Below are 13,701 nucleotides of genomic sequence, written 5' to 3'. Positions count from 1 at the left end.
TCTCCACAGTTAAGCTTAGTACCTATAAGCATTAAGCATCAAAACAGTGTTTTTGAATTTTATTTAACAATGTAGCGAATCCAAATTTATAAAGTTCAAATCATTATTTTGGCTGTTGATTATGACTTAAAATTCACTGTCCTGTCATAGTTTCAGATACACAATGTTAAAAAATGTTTTAATAATATTGTTTGAAAAGAAAGGGTAACAAAAACAATGCCTGTAATATATGTTCCTTCAAAAACATGGAGATTCAAAGAGATATTATGTGCCATAACTTAGAGTTTATTTGATAAGTCAGTTAACATTGTAAACATCGAGCTTTTTTTTACTTAGTTTCTCTGGGTCTTTTTTTCCCATTTATAAAATAAAGGGGTTTGTCTGGATTGTCTGAATTGTCTGGATGGTCTCTAAAATACCTTTCCGTTCTGACATCCTGTAATATTAGGGGGTTCATGTCTCATTATCAGTATTAATATCAATCAATATCAATGACCTTCTCTGTCATTCTTCTACCTTTATTTCCCCATCCATGAAAATATTATTCGCACTTTTTCTTATTCCTCATCTCTGAAGATATAATGGAGACTTCCAAATTCATGACCTGTGCATTAGTTGGAGTCTACTTGCTCTTCACCTTCTCTGGGTTTATAATGGGACTTTCTTACTGAAGAAATGCTCCACATCTCAGATCCTTTTTAGTTTAATTTCCTTCAATCTAACTTAATTAAGATGTTTAGAATATTTTGTGTAAGTACACAATCTAATTGTCATGACAAAATGCACAGGGACCTCCAGAAGTTGGCTGGAGTGCACACACTGGGGAATCTCTCCCCTCCCGCCTCTCTCCTCAGGGAGCCCCAGCTGGTGAGTCAGGGCTGTGTTGGCAGAACCCTTGAAAGAGCCTGGAAAATAAAATTCTTGAGAAGGGCAGATTCTTCTTCTCAGTGGAAAATGCCAGGTTGTAAAAACAGAGGCCGAATGACTGAATTTACAGCAGTAATTATCTCAGAATGATAATTAACTATTTTCTGCAAGTTTTCAGAGATTTAAAGTCCTACCACTTTGCTCTAACTGTATCTGTTTTAATATGAGTGTGTTTGGATATTCTGCTTGGATTCTAAAGGATGATAGAAAACTTGTTTTCTTCTTCCTTCCTAGGATTTTTGCACTCATTCTCCACTTGCTCCTGTAGTCTATGATGAGAACTACTTCTGTGGAACTAGTTTTTTTGTAGTTTGTGCAAATGACCATCAGTGATGTATCCTTCTTATGACACAAGTATTAAAATAATTTTTTAACCTACTGGGACAGTTAAGTTCCCAAGCTCTTTGGCATCAGATGGATTTGGTCTAGTTTGGTTTCTGCTACACGGTGATATATAAATGATGGGGTGACGAGAGTGTCTACCCCAGGTGTAGGCAGTAAGATAGAGGATTATTGGTAGAGAATTTATAAACAATAATAAAACTGACTATAATTCGGTCTGATTTTTATTATCACCATGTGCAGGCACTTCTAAAAAATGTCAGGAATAAAATATTCCTCCTTGAAAAAATTATTTTTGGTCTAAACGAATGGTTCTCAAAATATACTTTGACCTAAGACCACTGGAAATACTAGAGATCCCTTTGGGGAGCCTGTGAGGTCAAAACTATTTTTATAATAACACTAAAATATCAGTTGCCTTTTTTTCTCCTATTCTCTCTTGAGTGTAAAGTGAAGTTTCCAGAAGCTGTAGTACAACCTACTATTTATAGGACTGTTTAACACTAGTGAAAATGCAAAGCAATGTACTTCCAAGCTAATTTTAATGTAGTTTTTCCTTAAAAATATGTTGTTGCCATGTTATTACCTTTTTATTGTTATTTTAAAATGACTTATAAATACATGCATAAATGTTTTCCCATCTAATTTCTAATATGGTAAATATCACTAGATATCATCTCTGAAAACAAATGATGTTTCACATTGCAAATGATTCTTAATAATTTAAGAGATCATGAGACCAAAAAGTTTGAAAACCATTGTTCTTAACAACTGCTGTGGTTAATTTTCTTTTTGACAGCTATGGCATATTCCTCTGAAAGGATGAAACATATATTGTAAGTACACACATTTAACAAGTAATCAATTGATGGACATTATTTCTAATCTTTGCTATTATTCACCGATCCACAATTAATATACTTAGAACAATTACTCTCATGCTTACCTATAAGATGTCTACATAATATATCATCCAGTGAGGGCTGAAAGGGTAGGGATGTTTGTGATTGTGCTGGGACAAAACAAGTCTAAGCCAGGACTATGTCCCAGTCAAACTGAGATGCATCATCCCTCCACTTCTACAGTACCTACAACGTGACAAGCACTTGACATATATTACTAAATTTTATAATCACGGCAACCCCTTGAGGTATTTGCTATTATTATCCCCATTAGACAAATTAGAAAACTCTGGTATAAGGACTACCAAATAATTTCCCCGATACCACACTCAGTAAATGCAAAACCAGGATTCAAACCCAGTGGACTCCAGCTTCTATGCTGTTACCAACGCATAAATTCCTAGAATGACGATTGTGAGTAAAAATATATGGGGATTTTTATGTTGACAGATATTACCAAATGTATTCCCATAAGGCTGATCCAATATTCACTAACCAAGAATGCATGAGCTTATCTATTTCCACAAATCCTCACCAACGTGGTGTATTATCAATCCTTATAAAAAATACTTGCTGTTCTGATATGAGAAAAATTGTATTTCAGTGTGTTTACTTTGCTCCTATTCTGATGGTAGTTGAACGTACTTTCATGTGTTTCGGAATGATATGTTGTAACGGTTAATTTTATGCGTCAACGCGACTGAGTGAAGGAACACCCCAGTAGTTGGTAAGACTTTACTAGGTGTATCTGTGAGGGTGTCTCTGGAAGCGACTTGCGTTAGCATCGGTAGACTGAGTAAAGATCTCCTTCACCGGTGCTGGTAGGTGTCAGCCAATCCACTGACAGCCTGAAAGGAACAAAAAGGTGGAAGAAGAGTGAATGTCCTCTTCTCTTGAACTGAGACATCCATCTTCTGCCCGCAGACGCCGAAGCTCTTAGCTCTCAGGCTTTCAAACTCACAGCAGGACTTAACGCCATTGGGTCACTGCTTCTCTGGCCTGCAGACTCAGACTGAAGTACACCACCCGCTTTCTGGATTCTCCTGCTTGCAGATGGCAAATTGTGGGAACTTTTGGCCTTCAAACTGGTGTAAGCCAATAACAAACCTCCTCTTATCTATATCTATCTATCTACCTCCCTGCCTACCTATCTATCCTATTGGCTCTTTATATCTGAAGAATCTTGAATAGTGCATATGTACTGACATTCCTGTTCATGATTATCGTACTTTTTCAGTTATATTTTTTATCTTTTGCTTACTGATTCGTGCAAGCACTGTATTAAAGAAATCAGACCAATTTCCGTCATATATATATTTCATGTGCCTTCCCTCTTCTTTTCACTATGTTTATATTACTTTGCTCTGTAGATTTTTCAAATGTATTTACATGATTAAATTCAATAATCTTTTTTTCTTTTGGTTTTTGAATTGTCTTTATAGGTGTGTTTATGTGTGTGTGTGTGTGTGTGTGTAACTTTCAGAGTTTCTTCTTGCTTCTTTTATAGCTTAATTTTCACATTGCAATCTGTGACTTACCTGTCATTTAGCATAGGTAGGTAGTCACCTTTAATTTTATTTTCTAGTATACATTTTCAATTATTATATTGTCACAATATAAATTATATATGGTGACATTAGTTACCTCTCATTTCTCTACCTTCTCAAAAATACCCTGGATATTTTTCTTGTCTAGTTTTCCACATGCATAGTAGAACTAGCTAATCTAATTACAAAGTGTAATCTAATTACAAAGTGTAACACCATTCCTGGTGTTAATTAATTTTTCTATTATTCTCATTTATATAGACTTAAATTTTGTCATAGTTCCATTGAAGAAACTGGAATTCTTTTTCATTATTTCAAGTTTTATTTGAGTTGCATAATAGTTTTAAATTCATCTTCACATAGATCTTGTTTGAATATAGGAAGAATAGTTATTTTTATATAAGAATTCTGTGCATAGGAACTTTACTGAATTGTAATGTTGCAGCCTTAAATATGAAGACAAACAATGATCAAACACAAAATAAATCTTTCAAAATTAAAGAGTAGAACAAAATAAGCATAAAAGAGAAAAGATAGCACTGGAGCTAACACAGATAATTCCAGGGAAAGTTCACATAAAAACAATACTAATCAGAAGCCTTAGAGAGATTAGAAAAAATATTTCATAAATAAAACAAAAACAGGATGCCAGGGAAAAGGGGCAAATAAGTACAAAGAAGAGTTCTTGGACTTTAAAATAACCTCAGTTAAGCGGTTCAAGAGCAGCATTGAAAGATGACTTCAAGGAAGTCTCCTACTTTTACGCCAACCTAGTAACATTTTTTATTTTGGAAGGAAGGGATTTTGTTGGTGTTACATCTTTATATCTTGCATTTTGTTTTCTAATCCTAGTTTACCTACCAAAATAGGCAAAGCAACTTTTCGGTATATTGTATGCCAAATAGGTTCTGCTTTGTTTTGATTTACTATATGAAATCTCCTTAGTTCTGACTTTGGCTTCACACTGCATACTTTTCCTTCATATCCTTGTTCAAGTACATAATGTATTGTAGTACGAAGTATCTATTTATACCTCTCTTTCACTATTAAGCTGGGAATTCATAGAGGATAAAGACTACCTGCTTAGACTCTTTCACACACATTCTGAAGAAAGCACCCCACACGTAGTGGGACACTAAGGATTGACGTTGAATAAAAATTCAGTTTCACAAATGTTAACTTACCCTGTAGCAGGCACAACACTACAAATTATATGGAATCCCAGGTAAGACCCAGTCCACGATACCTTTTTTTTTTTTTTTTGAGAGAGAGAGAGAGAGAGAGAAAGTGATAGAGCAAATACAAGCAGGGGGAAGGGCAGAGGAAGGAGAAGCAGACTCCCCACTAAGCAGGGAGCCCAGTGCAGGCCTTGATCCCAGGGCCCTGGGATCATGACCCAAGCAGAAGGCAGACACTCAACCGACTGAGCCACCAAGGTGTCCCCATGATACTTTCAATGTAACTGAAAGTGGAGAAGATGAAAAAGAAAATTAACAAGCTACAAACTCAAACTGAGTTTCTTCTTCTCAACCACAGCACTGTTGATATTTTGGGCCAAATAATTTCTTATTGTAGGTAAATGCGCTGTGTAATTTAGAATGCTGAGCATTGTTTCTGGCCTCTATCCACCACAAGATTCCCCACAACTGAGAAAGCCAAAAATGTCACCAGGCATTGCCAAATGTCCCTGTTGGGGAAAAATGTGCCTGACTGAGAACCACCAAGTTAATGTAAGACATGTTCAGTAAAGTGATATAAGCAAAGTACTTTGGATATTCAAAATAAGGAGAGACGTGTCTAGTTGGAAAAATCAGGAACGTTTTCATGAATAAGTTGTTTAAGATGAGACATTATTAGTACTATGTCCAAGGCATGCTTGAAATTTTGGCTAAAATGTTCATCCCTTGAGCTCTGAACAAGTTTGATTTGTTAATTTGAGCATGAGTGTTAGCAAAGGGTATTTATAAAGCTAAAGGGAAATTATGCTATGAATATTTTCTGATATATAAATATCAAGGAAATGATGCTATTCTTTGGCTGATCGTGTGTGTATGTGTGTTTAAAACAAGCTCTGGCTAATTTATTAAAGGAAAAATTTTACATGATTTACTTTTCACCAGTCTGTTCTGGAAGCTTCTAATGTTATCAGAATCGCCTGGATCAATGATAGCCAATATCATACTCTGTAGTTTTTCCCACACACTGTGCCCAGTTCAATATTATTGGCACTGTGGTGGTAGACACTAGTTTTGGTCAACGTGACACAGTATTCTTCTTCAAGGCCGGGCAGTTGTTGGCAAAGATGACCAGTTTGACTTAGCCATATCTGATCATTTTCGGAGTCTGCTTGTACCCCACCACATGCCTTCCACTTTTCATGATGATATGGAACCTAGAGTTGATTGATTCCAGGGATGTTTTTGTCTTCTTTGCAGCCACCATCTTCCTGCCTTGGGTGCAGGATGGCCCCAACCAAGAGCAGCTGCCAAAATGGTTGAGAGAAAGGAAGGAAAGAAGCTGATACTTTGTATATTTTCCAAGTAAATCTTTAGATTGGCAGTTTTTTTGCTCTCATCTTGAAAATGCAATTTAATAATATTGTATTTTTTTATAAAATTCCTGTTTCATCGTATAATGACAATCTTAATTTCTAGTGTCTCTTTTTTTGCTTTACTGTCTATTTTGTTATTACTGTAAAGTAAGCATTTCTTTAGTTAGACATTGTTTGATATTTTTTCCCACCTTCATGGTTTCATCATTACTTATTTTTTATTATGTAAGGCTTTTCTTTTGTAAATAGCATATTTTGATGTTGTTGTTCCTTTAATCTATTCTTAGAGTCTTTTTTTTTTTTAAGATTTTATTTATTTATTTGTCAGAGAGAGAGAGAGCGAGCGAGCACAGGCAGGCAGAGTCGCTGGCAGAGGCAGAGGGAGAAGCAGGCTCCCTGCCTAGCAAGGAGCCCAATGTGGGACTCGATCCCAGGGTGCAGGGATCATGACCTGAGCCAACAGCAGCCACTTAACTGACTGAGCCACCCAGGCATCCCTCTGAGAGTCTTTCTTTTTTTCTTTTTTTTCTTTTTTTAAAGATTTTATTTATTTATTTGACAGAGAGAGATCACAAGTAGGCAGAGAGGCGGCAGAGAGAGAGAGAGGAGGAAGCAGGCTCCCTGCTAAGCAGAGAGCCCGATGCAGGGCTCCATCCCAGGATCCTGGGATTATGACCTGAGCCGAAGGCAGAGGCTTTAACCCACTGAGCCACCCAGGCGCCCCTGAGACTCTTTTAATAGGCTATATTATAACATTTATATTTAACTGTTTATCTTAAAATATTTACATATTAAATAGTGATAACTTCAGACTTATTTCAGCATCTGAATTTTATATATAGAGAAACTATAGTGGTAACAGAATGGACTCCAGTCCCAGACTTTCTGAGTTCTAGCTATGTGAATTTAAGCAAATTATTTAAATCATTTGCATTGCCAGCATCATAATCTATAAAATGACATACTTATGATGCTTGTTGCCTAACACCATTGCAAGAATTAAATGTGAAAACACATCTAATACACTTACAATGCTGCTTAATTTTACTTTATGCAGTCAATGACTTTATTTATATATGTAATTTTATACTTCCCATACTATGCTTTCTTTACATTTTTTCTTTCCTGTTCTTCCATTGGATTAATCTTAGGTAATATGTCTTGTTCTTGTCCCTACTGATTTCAGTTTTACAGGCCATTTATATTCTTCTGTGGTTACTTTTAACTTCTAAAATTTACTTAAAGTTTAATCAATAGCTTTGCTTTCCACACAATCAATACAAAGATTATAAGATTATTTAGTCACATATTTTCCAATATTTTCTTGCATCCCACTTCTTCCAGGACTTAAAATCCTTCTTCCTGAGGGAGGAGACTGTCAGGGGAAAATTCTCTCAGTTTTTGTTTATCTGAAATTCTCTTCATATGACCCTCATTCTTGAAAGATTAGCTGGACAGAGAATTATAGGTTGACAGTTACTCTCTTTCCACACTGTAAAGATATTATTGCATAATCTTGATCCCTATTGTTTTTGTTGAGCTATCTATAGTTAGTCTAATTACAGTTCTTTTTATGTAATGTCTTCTCGATTTCAGTTGTATTTTATATATTCTCTTTGATTTAATATTCTGAAGTTTTAATAAAACATGCCTAAATGTGGAATTATTTATTCTTTATGGAGCTTATGCTTCTTAAAAATGAAGAAATTTAATTCTGAAAACTCTCAACTATGTTGTGTTCAAACTATGTTGTTACTTTCCGTATTGTCTCCTGTCAAACTCCTCTCAAATGTGTATTGGTCATTCATTCAGTCTATTCTCCCTGTCTCTGAACTTCTTCTCTTCCATGTTTCTATCTCACTGCTTCCGGACAGGGCTGCATTCCACTGGATTTTGCTGGAACGTGCTGCGTTCCAGATGATTTTCTCCAATTTATCTCTCAATTCTCTGATTCACTCTTTAGTTCTCAATAATTTTCCCCAAACTATTTTATTATGAGATTTCAATAGACCTCCTTCTGTGAGATTTTCTTCTGTGAGATCCGATGATGGAATGTCTCTTTAGAATGTTTTCATGTTTGCTGTGTTAGGTAGTCAAAGATTTGGAATCAATTTCTATCTTAATTATTGAAATATGAGTTTCTCTATCTTGTAGTTATTGGTAACTTAGACTCTAATATTCAAAGACTTGAGTTCAGGTTTCCAAGTTTTCCTTTTTCTTTTTTTTCCATCCAGAATCTAGCCAAGGAGAAGCTTCATTGCTGTTCAATTGCTTCATACATCAGTGTATAGTTTTCATTCTACTTTAACTTTTCACTGAGGTTTCAATTCTCTTAGGGCTCCAGCTATACGTATCAATCTTTTTTCAACTTCTTACATGAATGAACTAATGTCTGGTCATTAAAATCCAAGTGCTAGGTACACTGAGTCTGATACTCAATGCTTTTTTTTTTTTTTTCAGCGTAACAGTATTCATTGTTTTTTCACCACACCCAGTGCTCCGTGCAATCCGTGCCCTCCCTAATACCCACCACCTGGTTCCCCCAACCTCCCACCCCCTGCCCCTTCAAAACCCTCAGGTTGTTTTTCAGAGTCCATAGTCTCTCATGGTTCACCTCCCCTTCCAATTTCCCTCAACTCCCTTCTCCTCTCCATCTCCCCATGTCCTCCATGTTATTTGTTATGCTCCACAAATAAGTGAAACCATATGATAATTGACTCTCTCTGCTTAACTTATTTCACTCAGCATAATCTCTTCCAGTCCCGTCCATGTTGCTACAAAAGTTGGGTATTCATCCTTTCTGATGGAGGCATCATACTCCATAGTGTACATGGACCACATCTTCCTTATCCATTCATCCGTTGAAGGGCATCTTGGTTCTTTCCACAGTTTGGCGACCGTGGCCATTGCTGCTATAAACATTGGGGTACAGATGGCCCTTCTTTTCACTACATCGGTATATTTGGGGTAAATACCCAGTAGTGCAATTGCAGGGTCATAGGGAAACTCTATTTTTAATTTCTTGAGGAATCTCCACACTGTTCTCCAAAGTGGCAAAACAGATAATCATATCAATGCTTTTGTCTATTGTGCCCTATGGTTTCCAGAGATTCAGCCCATGAACTTACCACTTTTCATTTCTACCACCTGGGGATTTTTATTCCATTTTGTTAGTTCAGTCACACATTTCATTTATTGTTGTTTTAAATCCAGCATCTCTAGTTGTTCATAGCGGGAGGAATTTTATACTACTTTCACCCACCATTTTACCGGAGTTGGATTGGCTACCACTGTCTATCAATTCTAAAAATTTGTATATGGAATGCTCACCATGCACAAGCTATCATAGGAAAGTACGATAATATTTTCAAAGAGCTTTTTTTTTTTAAGATTTTATTTATTAATTTAACAGACAGAGATCACAAGTAGGCCAAGAGGCAGGCAGAGAGAGAGGAAGGAAAGCAGGCTCCCTGCTGAGCAGAGAGCCCGATGCAGGGCTGGATCCCAGGACCCTGGGATCATGACCTGAGCTGAAGGCAGAGGCTTAACCCACTGAGCCACCCAGGTACCCCTCAAAGAGCTTTTTATTCAAACTTCTGTTGATGGAAATGGCAACAGAATTCCTCCATTTTCAAGTGGTAGGAAAGCAGAGGGTTACTTGGTTTATTAAAAACATTCAGCTAAACTTACAACAGAAACCCAGACACTTCTGGCTTCACTTCTAGGACCTTCCTATTTCATTTTCTTTCTTTTTTTTTTTTTTAAGAGTTTATTTATTTATTTGACAGAGATCACAAGTAGGCAGAGAGGCAGGCAGAGAGAGAGGAGGAAGCAGGCTCCCGACCGATCAGAGAGCCCAATGTGGGGCTTGATCCCAGGACCCTGGGATCATGACCTGAGCTGAAGGCAGAGGCCTTAACCCACTGAGCCACCCAGGCGCCCCTAGGACCCTCCCATTTCAAAGAGCAAAGATGAACATCTAGGTCATAATAATAAAACAAGTCACATATTGTGGTTCTAGAGATGTTACTAAGAAAAGAATTATGAGTAAAACATAAAGATGGTAAAATTATATTAAAGCTAGAGTTATTGACAGGTCCTTTGAAAAATCTAAAATAAAAAGGAGAGTAAGTTTTTCATAGCCATTGAAATTCTGAGGTTCTCAATAATAATATTTTTTTATATTTATCATGCTGCATTCATATGTACCACCCAAACATGAAATTTCCAATACAATATGCATGAATTCATTGATAAAATACCTTAAAGCAGAATATATTTCAGTATTTGTTGCTAAATGGTTTTACCAAAGAAAATGATCAGGTAACACTTCATGTCAAGTGCCAGGTATTATCATGTAATTTCAAATTCTAGTCTAAAACTCTACCAATATTTTTAAAATAGGATAAAAAATACAATGTTTATATTTTTAAAAGGCATTTGCTTCCTCTCTGTCCTTTCCTTCTAAAATGAAGTGAAACTTACAGTTTGAAATCCTAAATTATTTTCATCATAGCTTTTTACCGATATGCCAGTTACAAGTAATATCTGAATACAAATTCTAATGAACAAATGGGTATGTTGTCAGGAAGCAGAAATAAAGTAACTGCATGAAGGAGCAAATGTAATTTAAAAATTACTCCTTATTCATTTACTGAGGAGCAAAAAGCTTATTAAAATCAAAAATTATAGTCACCACAGTTTAAGTCTTAAATCCATAAATTTCAGATGTGTTTTATGGCTTAGCTATTCTTCTAAGAGATGAGAACCATAAAGAGCTTTCAGACAGCCTCTCTTACTGCAGGCTCATCATATTCTTAATTGCTTTCTCTAAAAAATGAAACTGATCTATAAGTTAATAAGCAGATAGGATAATTTCTAATTTAGATCCCTAATCCCAAGCCTGCCTAAAAACTGAGCAAAGAAAAATATGCTCAGAGGGCATGGTGGATCAGCAGATGGTGCTTACTTCAGCCTCGACTACTGGGGCTGCAACACTGCGGACTAAGCCACAGATCAAAACCCAGTCTCTGCATACTTCTTAGGTTTCTCTTTGACTTTGGCAAAATGCTAAAATGCTTCTTGATAATTGAACATATCTTTTAAGGAAGCTGGGTCAGGATTCTGAGGATAGTAACCCCTTATTTTCTCTAGAAATATGGAGTTTGTAAAGGATTTCTGCAGAGGTCTGATAATTGATCCTAAGTAAATTGATGCACTGAAAAGCAAAGTGACTTGCCCAAGCACAAACAACTAATTAATTTCAAACAAAAATAAAACCTTTTTTTCTCTATACCGTGGGCTTCCTCATATACCAAAAATGTAGTATTAATAATTGAATACTGTTTCTTTTGTCACAATCTTTCTGCTTTCTTAAAATCAGTACTATATATAATTCCCTCTGGAATATATGACAAAAAAAAAAAAAAAGTGGGGCTTAACACTTTACCAAAAAAATCAATGAGTTCCAGTTCTGGTATAGTTACATTAGCTTCCAATAGCTCAACCCTACTGTTGATAAGAGCTATAAAATCTAGGCAAAACAAACAAACAAAAACAACTCTGGACTATGGAAAGGAATTGTATGAAGAAGCAACACTATGGGGGAGTTTTCAGGGTTTCTTTGTTTGTTTGTTTTCCCTTAGAATTATTAGAAAGCAAACCACAACTTCAGGTTGATATAGTGTGGAAGTTCCAACAACTTTTTTCTGGCCACAGGAAACAAAAAAAGAAGAAAGAAAGAAAGAAAGAAAGAAAGAAAGAAAGAAAGAAAAGAAGTAGGGGGATGTGGGCATATGGCAGAGAGCTAGGGAAAGAATTACTAATTCTGGTAATAAATTCTCATAAGTCTCAGCCCAACTAAGTATCGGACTGACTCAACCAGTGCAGTAAAGTTTTAAGGAACTAATCTGAGACTTGAGCCACCATTCTCAGAAAATAAGATAAAATTTATAATCTATATATAATTGAATTGATTGACCATTAAAAGGAGAGTAAAAATGTTTTCCAAAGAATTATAGCAGAATCCACAGTATAAAAATGAAGGATTCACAATTTTCCTGACATGATCCAAAATTAACTAACATACACAGAATTAGGAATTGTGAACTATTCTAAGGGCAAGGCAATCAACAGATGTCAACCTAAAATGACACAGATGTTGAAATGATATAATAAGATTTTAAAGTAGCTATTATATTGTGCTTTATGGGGAAAAGAAAATAAATTAGAAAAGATAGGAAATTTCAGTAAAGAAATAGAAAACAACAAAGAAATTTTAGACCTAGCAGAATGGAAATGAGAGAGGAAAATGTCAGTGAACTTGAATATAGATCAACAGAAACTACCAATTTGAAGAAGAGAAAAAATAAGATTGGAAAAAATGAGTAAGTTCTCAGAGACCCTTGGGACAATCTAAAAAGGCTTAACATATGCATAATTGGTGTCCAGAAGGAAAAGGGGATTAAGGAGAGAAAAAAAAATTAAAAATGACCAAACTCCTTACATTTTTAGAAAAAAGATATACACACACACACACACACACACACACACACACACACACATTTACAGACTCAAGAAGGTCCATAAATCCCACGCAAGACAAACACAAAGAAACCCATGTGAATAGAAATTATAATCAAACTAACAAGCAAAGATAGTGAGAATATCTTGGAAACAGAGATAAATGACACATTACATATAAGATAACAATTTAAATTTCTGCAGAGTTCTTGGTACCATATGGATGAATTAACTTAAAATGAATTGCACCAAAGTGCAGAAGCTAAAACTATCAAACTCTCAGAAAAAAAAAAAAAAAATATGTGTGAACTTTGTATCTTATTAAGCACAGTTCTGTGTTTTTTGGTTTTTTGGGGTTTTTTTTAGGGATGACAACTAAAACACAACTAACCATAGGAAAAAAAGATAAATTAGGCTTCATTAAAATTTTAAAAATTTTGTACTTAATTTTTTTGAAGATTTTATTTTTAAGTTATCTCTACATCCAACGTGGGGCTCAAACACACAACACCGAGATCAAGAGTTGCATGCTCCTCCAACTGAGCCAGCCAATCACCCCATAAAAAATTTTTTGTACTTTAAAAAACACTGTCAAGAAAATGAAAAGACAGCCAACACAGTAGAAAAATATGCTAGCAAATCATATATCTCATATGGGACTAAATAGCCAGAATATATAAAGGGCTCATACAGTAAAAAGGCAAATAATTTTCTTTAAATGGGTAGGCAAAGGATTCAAATATATATTTCTCCCAAGAAGATACACAAATGACCAATAAGCACAAGAAAAGATGTCAAAAGTCATTGGTCATTAGGAAAGTGCTAATCAAAACCACAAGGCAATACCACCTCACACCCAGTAAAATGGTTAGAATCAAAAAGTAAGATAATAACAAATGTTGGCAAGTAT

At 35.5% G+C, this 13,701-nt stretch overlaps 1 pseudogene across 1 annotated transcript; it reads right to left on the bottom strand.

Annotated features, from left to right (window-relative positions):
* Positions 1–5,824: 5,824 nt before the first annotated feature.
* Positions 5,825–6,160, bottom strand: LOC308348972 (large ribosomal subunit protein eL30-like; annotated as a pseudogene). The gene has a single exon. The product of its transcript is annotated as a large ribosomal subunit protein eL30-like (transcript).
* Between the last annotated feature and the right edge of the window lie 7,541 nt (positions 6,161–13,701).

This window comes from Martes martes (assembly GCF_963455335.1).
Source record: "Martes martes genome assembly, chromosome: 1".
In the NCBI taxonomy this organism is placed as follows: Eukaryota; Metazoa; Chordata; class Mammalia; order Carnivora; family Mustelidae; genus Martes; species Martes martes.
This window is presented reverse-complemented; position numbering and strand designations above follow the sequence as displayed.